Source organism: Pistacia vera, unplaced genomic scaffold (assembly GCF_008641045.1).
Source record: "Pistacia vera cultivar Batoury unplaced genomic scaffold, PisVer_v2 Contig331, whole genome shotgun sequence".
NCBI classification, from domain to species: domain Eukaryota; kingdom Viridiplantae; phylum Streptophyta; class Magnoliopsida; order Sapindales; family Anacardiaceae; genus Pistacia; species Pistacia vera.
The window spans coordinates 508,461-516,119 of record NW_022196148.1 but is presented as its reverse complement, the minus strand read 5'-3'; the positions used below and the strand labels follow the sequence as shown (position 1 = coordinate 516,119).

The 7,659-nt window shown below is 34.6% G+C and overlaps 1 pseudogene; it reads right to left on the bottom strand.

Moving 5' to 3' along the window:
* Nucleotides 1-5,704: 5,704 nt before the first annotated feature.
* Nucleotides 5,705-6,587, bottom strand: LOC116137633 (annotated as a pseudogene).
* Nucleotides 6,588-7,659: the final 1,072 nt, after the last annotated feature.

The window sequence follows — 7,659 nt, the reverse complement described above, 5'->3', positions numbered from 1 at the left end:
TCCAAGTTCGAAGTACCATTTGTACAAATAAGAATCCTCTTCGTTGCATGATTTCTTCTTCATATAGATAGATATAGGATCTATGGGGCAATTACTTAGAAGTACATTTTGTGCAATAGCCCTTCCTATCTGATAGAAAATGATTCCATGATCCTAAACCGATCTTACTTAGGATCGCAAATCCCAAGTGTGTCTATGAAGAGCGAATCGAATTGTATTAGTGTCTATAATTGATTTCTTTATTGTAATACTAATCGATAGGGCCTCATTGGTAAGTGCTACAAGATCTCGTGCATTGGAACCCATGGTTAGGGACCAAAATCCATTAGTATGGAACATTTTCTTTTCCAAGTGAAATCCCCTAGTATATGAAAGAGTGAAAAAGTGCTTTCGTTGTTGTGGAATAAGAAGCCTTCGTATCTTAATGCATGTATTTAATTATTTACTTGGTTAATGCATGTATTAACCAAGCAATAATACAAGCAAAGTGATGATGTGTGAATTTAACATGCACGTTTCAAAGGCACATATCTTAATTTAGAAGTAGGTGTCACATTAATATTTCAACCATCAAGTCAAGTCTGTGAAACTAATTCATGAAGAGCTATGCATGTTAAATTTACACATGTATTATTACTTCCTAACCAAGTAAATAATTCATGAAGACGTGTAAGAGACGAAACTAAAAGTTAATTGGAGAAAAATTAATTTGCAGAGTTTCTGGTTGAATTCTTCATTAATTCTTTTCTTGTCTCCATAGTGAAGTTTTTAAATTGAAGAACGGCGATGGACGTCAATTCATTAGCTAATAATAAGTCTTATCAGGCAGCCCTGAACGATTGATGGGATGAACTGAAGAACATGTACAACGAAGGAAATATAGGGGCTTTGTCGTCTCCTCTATCGGCAGCCAGGGACACTGCATTTCAGTTGGCAGTGTTCCGCAAAAGTGACGAAACCACTTCACTGCTTACTTAAGATTGCCAAAAAAGATACTATGACAAAGTATGAGTATCTGGGAAAGAATGACTACGGAAACACAACTCTTCATGAGGCTGTTGCCAATAAGAATATTAAGGCGGTAAACCTGTTGGTCAATCACAATAAACAGCTCTATGAGGAAGATGCAAATCCAAATCATACTAAGTTCCTTGAGGATTTGAATGAAGAGGGTGAAACCCCACTTTTTAAAGCTGCTGCATATGGGAGAACAAAAGTGGTAAAGTTTTTAGCTCAAGAATCATTGGGACAACTGAGCAAAACTAAAAAAGACGTCGGAAGAGAGAAAGACAAAGAATGTACAAAGCTTAAAGACATTCACTATCGAAACATATGCTTGACCAAGATAGAGCCCCAACCTGATGCCTCCAATCTGTCTAGTGCTATCCAAGGTGAAATAATATTAGAGACCAAACCTGATGCCTCCAATCTGCCTGGTGCTTTCCAAGGAAAAATACTATTAGTGCCCAAACTCGATGCCTCCAATCTGCCTGATTCCACCCAAGAAGAAACATTCAAGGGAGAACCTGACGCCTCCATTCTGCACGTTGCCATCAAAGGAAAGCCATTTTGGTATCTATCTCTGCCATCTAGCTTCTTTACTTTTGCTTTGAATTGAAATATTGAACAGCTATTTGATATGCTAAGTTCTTTTCAAATTTTTGCTCAGAAACAGCTCTACATTTACTGAACCTGGATGAATCCTTAGTTGAATTGAAGGACAAAAAAGGCTACACCGGTCTTCACCTGCTAGCCACTATACCATCTACTTTCAAAAGTGGACATGGATGGGCCACATGGATCAACAGAGTCTTATATTTCTGTAAGTATAGTTTCTATCTTTCTATAATTCTATTGAAACTAAAAACTATTACTGCATGGAGTTAACGAATGTCATCTCCATCTTAATAAATATTTCATCAATTGATCCATACATAATTCTAATTTGAAAATATTTTATGATAAAAGGCATGTATTAGTCAAGAATATTATTTTGAGTCATGATTGTATATATTGTTTAATTTCTAAATTAAGATATGTGCCCTTGAAACATGCATGTTAAAAGAACCTTTTTTTTAATAGAACATACATCTTATTAATTCCTACACCTTTAAGGCCTTCCTATCGGTGATGATGAAAATGGTAATAGTTGTTTGACTACATGCCTCTCGATCGGAGATGATGCAGATGATGAAAAAACTATTAGGTGTTTAACTACTAGCATTCCAATAGTTTATGATGTAGATGATAAAAAAGCTCCTAGTTCAAATAATATTTACAAAGGTAATAGATACAAATTTTCTTTTGTAATCATAAGAATTTACTTTTGTTCGATATTAAGGGATATTCTATATGAATTTCCTCTACATCACCATTGTTTGTTAAGCACTTTTTTTCTCCTAAACATGAATAGGGTGGCTAATATTACTGGGAAAAATCTGTGCACCACTAAGAAAAATCCGCGAAGAAAAGAGACAGCATAAACTTGCTTCCAAACTTACCGAGCGCCTAATAGAAGTAGATACTTCGTGGGAAGAAAAGATTAAAGAAGCTCTTCCAACATCTTCTACATCTATTGATTCTGATGAACAAGAATATATATATATGAGAGAGAGAGAGAGAGAGAGAGAGAGCACCTTTTTTGTTTTTCTTCTTCCCCCGTCCTTAATCCTTCCAAGTAATTTGCTCATTTTGAAAATAATCGTCTTCTTTCAATCATCGAGACTTGATTTATACAACTTTTTAGGAAAACTATATTACGTTAAGGTCCATGAGTTTTGAAAAATTAACATTTATACTCCTTGTTAAAGACTCATATAAACTTTCACCAAACCCCCGAGTTGCCAGCCCTTTTACAGCTGTCATGTCCTTGACTCCGCTCAAAGTCATTTTTCTCCGTCAATGAGACAAAGAGTAATGCAATGTGCACTTCTGGATCTAATATTGTTGATGTTGACATGCAGTCAAACATTAACATTTGGGACCAATTATATTAATTAGCTGGCTGGTTTTCCCTATTTGGAAAAACTTGACACGTCATCTCTGACTAAGCTTTCCCACTTCAATTTCATTTCCTGTCACCCTAAAACTTAACACGTGATCTCTGACTAAGCTTTCCCACTTCAATTTCATTTCCTATCATCCTAAAACGCTCATCTATTTCTTCTTCACAGCCAGATTTGTACATAAATACCAATAAATCACTCACAAATAATACTAGCATAACCAAATTAACTCCATCTTTGAGTATGTACAGCTAGCAATCATGCCTTTGTTTGGATTATTCTCTTTTTCACCATTTTACTTAGTGCGGGGCAGCTAGGGGACATTTCAATTTTATTTTTTTTTATAATCTCAAATCAAAGCAATTTTAATGGGTTTTACATGGTAATTTGAAAATTAAAGATAAGGGTTGGTTTGGTTTTAGGGTTAGATGTAAAAGCATATTGGGTTTTGGACTATTTCCATGGTTGCTAGACCATGTGCTAGCTGAGCTTCATAAACTGGGCGATTGTTGCACTTTGTCGTTTCAAATTTGGTGTAGAGTAGTATTTGGGTATTGCAATTTTGGCAACCTTAATTTTCTAACCATTTGTTGCAACTTTAATTTTCTAACCATTTGTTGCAACTTCCTCAAATTGGAAAATTTCAGGTTGCTTTGCAGATGATAGCAGAGAGTGGGCCAACACAACAGTCATGCAATTGCTATCTTCTATCCTGCTTTCGTAAGACGAGAACTATGCCACCACAAATTACACCCACTGCCCACAACCATTTTAGGTTTTATGCATAGAATAGGAAGTTAGAATAATCTCAACAAACAAGATTATCTATGTATATATATTTATCTAATCAAATCTTTTTCTTTTTTTTTTAATGTCTAGGATATTTAGCTCACCTTACGCGTAGCTTAATTAATCTCTCGAGACTTTGAAATTATAAGTCGGGTGAAAGTTCTAGTGACTATTCTTATTAGCAATCAATAGGAGACTTGAACTCATGACCTCTTAAATAATACACCCAAGAATCTTTATCAAATTACTCTACTCGATCAACTAGAGGTAATTTATCTAATAAAATCTATCATAGATAGTTATTATTTTTTTATTTTGTAAATTATTACCATACCTTAGACATGAAAGAGGAAATATCATATGATTTATATTAGACAAACATATATTAATTTTAAATGGCTAATCTTTCCCTGTCTTGTACACATACTCAGCGTGGTAATAATGTGTTTATAATTAATTAAAGTAGGGGATCGGGTGCAGTTTGGTAGTTTTTCAGAATTAGATGAGCTAAAGGAAGGCAAGATACAGTAAATATAGATAGTTATATTATATAACAGGTTCCTACACAGTTTCTACAAGCTCGTCCGAACTTTAGAGACAAGAAAATAAACATCTGGCTCCGTTTGGTTCATTATTCTGATGGGTTTTAGAATAATATTTTGAAAAAAGTTAAATTGGACGGGTATTACGATGTAGGATTTAGAAACTAACAAAAACATCAACTATGTTTGTTTATTTACTAAACACCCCTATAATAAAATATTAAGAGTTAACAAAAACACCTCTAACCCACCCATTAAATACGGACAACCGGCCACCACCGCCGGAGGGTGGCCGGAGTGTTTTTGTAATTTCTAAAAAATATATTTAGGAGTGTTTAGTTAAATTAACAAATTTAAGAGGTTTAAAAGAAATTAAAAAATATAAAATAATATTATGAGAATAATGATATTTTACTGTTTAACTTTTTTAGGAAGTATTCTCAAAACCGAACCAAACGGAGCCCAATCAATCTCTCTTCTCCTCCTTCGTGCTTTATCAACTATTTATAATATATGAAATAAAATTAAAAATAAAAAGAAGAGACAGTTATGGTGGACCTTTTTTTTCTTTCTCTGTTCCTTTCAGCTTGTCATCTTTGGCGTGATTCCTTTCTTCTCTTCTTCTTCTTTTTGCCGTTCCTTTACTCTCAATATTAAGGTAAAATAAAAAAAATTAAAACATATATCTATGTATGAAATAAAATATCTAGATATAATTGATGCATTTTTTTTAATTAAAAAGAAAAAGCCCTTGGGTCCCAGATCTAAGAATTCTAAGACACAACATGTATATGATAAATTTTATGAAATATTTCATAAATATTATAATTTTTTTTTTTTATTGCAAATATCATTATGCTCCAATCTAACCACAATTCAGTATCCCTTACAATTTCCACACAAAATAATAATAATAATAATAATTTAAATAATTAAAACAAAAACTTTAATCTAAGAACATATATATATATATATATATATATATAGTTGACACGACCCGCCTCGACCCTTCCTACCCCATAAGTTCCAGGTGCACCTATAAGACTCAGACGGCCGAGGCGTGCCATGTGAGAATTTGGGAGCGTGGACAGTCCGTCCATTATGTATGGACGGCAGTCCACACTTAAGTTCATTTTTTAAAACAAAAAAATTGGATTACTATTTCGTGCCTTTTTGTCAAGTTCATTCATGGACTTAAAGAATATAAAAGAATTAGGAGATTAATCATAATATATTAAAAAATTAATCATAATATAGAAAGACTGTACTAACTCTCCAGTAACAAAAACAAATGTACCGTTAATTTTAGCCTTACAGTTATTTTTTTTTTTGTTACAGAAAAAAATCAAAAGTTATAACTAGGGTTGATCATGGATGACTGACCTGTAGTTGCATGACGTGTTGAATCAACCATGTCGTATTCAGCTAAGAAGAACCACCTTGTTTGACAGCTTTCTTGGCCGATTCTCCAAGCTCTTTGGCTTTTCTTCTCCTCTCCTCCTTCATCTCCTTCATCCATCACCATCTCTACCGCCTTCTTAATCTTCCTTTTCTCCACCCAAGCTTCAACCTTTTGTTTCTCCGCCCAAGTCACCGACATCTCAACCCCAGCTCTCACACCAATCTTCAAAACCTCCACCAACAATTTCTCATTGTAAAATTGCTCCGCAAACATCGGCCAAGTTATCATTGGCTTCCCCGAACTCACTCCTTCTAGTGTTGAGTTCCACCCACAATGCGTCAAGAACCCACCAGTCGACGAATGTGACAGTATCAAAATCTGTGGCGCCCAGCCTCTAATAATCAGACCTCGCCCTTTAACCTTCTCTTCAAACATGTATTCTTCAAACCATTTCTCGAGTTCTGTTAAATGATCTCCTTCTCGGATCACCCAGATGAAAGAATGATTCGAGGCTTCTAACCCCAACCCAATCTCCATAAGTTGTTGAGTTTTCAAGTGTAAAAGGCTACCAAAGCAAACGTAAACTACAGAGCTTGGTGGTTTGGAATCAAGCCACTGCGATGACTCGTGATCATTGGAGGCCTTGATATTATAATCTCTTGCCAATGTGTTGCTAGTTAAAAAAAGTGGGCCTATGCACCAAATTTTCTTCACTTTTTTGTACTCTTCAACGTATCTCCGCTCCAGCTCTTCAAAAGAATTCACCAAAATCCCTTGTGCCGAATCCTCAGCTTCTTTGAACGTGGCCAACCAGGATCGAAAACCATCTGAAAGGTTTGATCTTGTCATAGGCAACTGGTGTTCAGTAAACTCAATCGTATCAGGAACCAAAAATGGCTCGGAAGAAGAGGTGATGCTCTCAACAACTTTGTGGCGTTCAATGTTGTGAGAGCACAAGAGACAAAAACAAGAAACTGCGTGGATGATAAGCCTCGAAATAATTTTCTAACCATTTGTTACAACTTCCTCAAATTGGAAAATTTCAGGTTGCTTTGCAGATGATAGCAGAGAGTGACCAACACGACAGTCATGCTTATAGTATGTCTTGTACGCATACTCAGCGTGGTAATAATGTGTTCATAATTAATTAAAGTAGGGGATCGGGTGCAGTTTGGTAGTTTTTCAGAATTAGATGGGCTAAAGAAAGGCAAGGTATAGTAAATATAGATAGATACATTATATAACACGTTCATACACAGTTTCTACAAACTCATCCAAACTTTACAGACAAGGAGATAAACATCAGGTAAATCAATCTCTCTTCTCCTCCTTCGTGCTTTATCAACTATTTTATAATATATGAAATAAAATTAAAAATAAAAAGAAGAAAAAGTTATGTTGGACCTTTTTTTTTTTTAAAGCTAATAATTGCTTTAAGTGACGACATATATTAAGAATATTTAAATCAAAGCGATTATTGACTTTGATTTTTAAAAGATTATGCTCGATATTCAACAACAAATATCCCTAAAAATTAACATGATCATTTATTAAGGGTGCGTTTGGTTTAGTATTTTGGATAGGATTTTAAGGGTAGTATTGGGTTATTGGATATGGGAGTATTACGAGGTAAATTTTAAAAATTTATAAAAAAGCCCTTAGGTTTACTAATTTAACTAAAGACCCTAACATGTAAAATGACAAAAACACCCCCACCACTGCAGTGTCAGATTCCGGCCACCACCGCCGGAATCTGACCGGAAAATTTCGTTACGGCACAGACTTGTCGGATCTGTGCCGTAACACATCGTTATGGCCTTTNTATATATATATAATTAGAACTTATTATTAATTATTTATAAATTGAATAAACCTAGCAGCATTCCTGATAGAGAGTGACTCCAAAGTCCAAACTACCAAA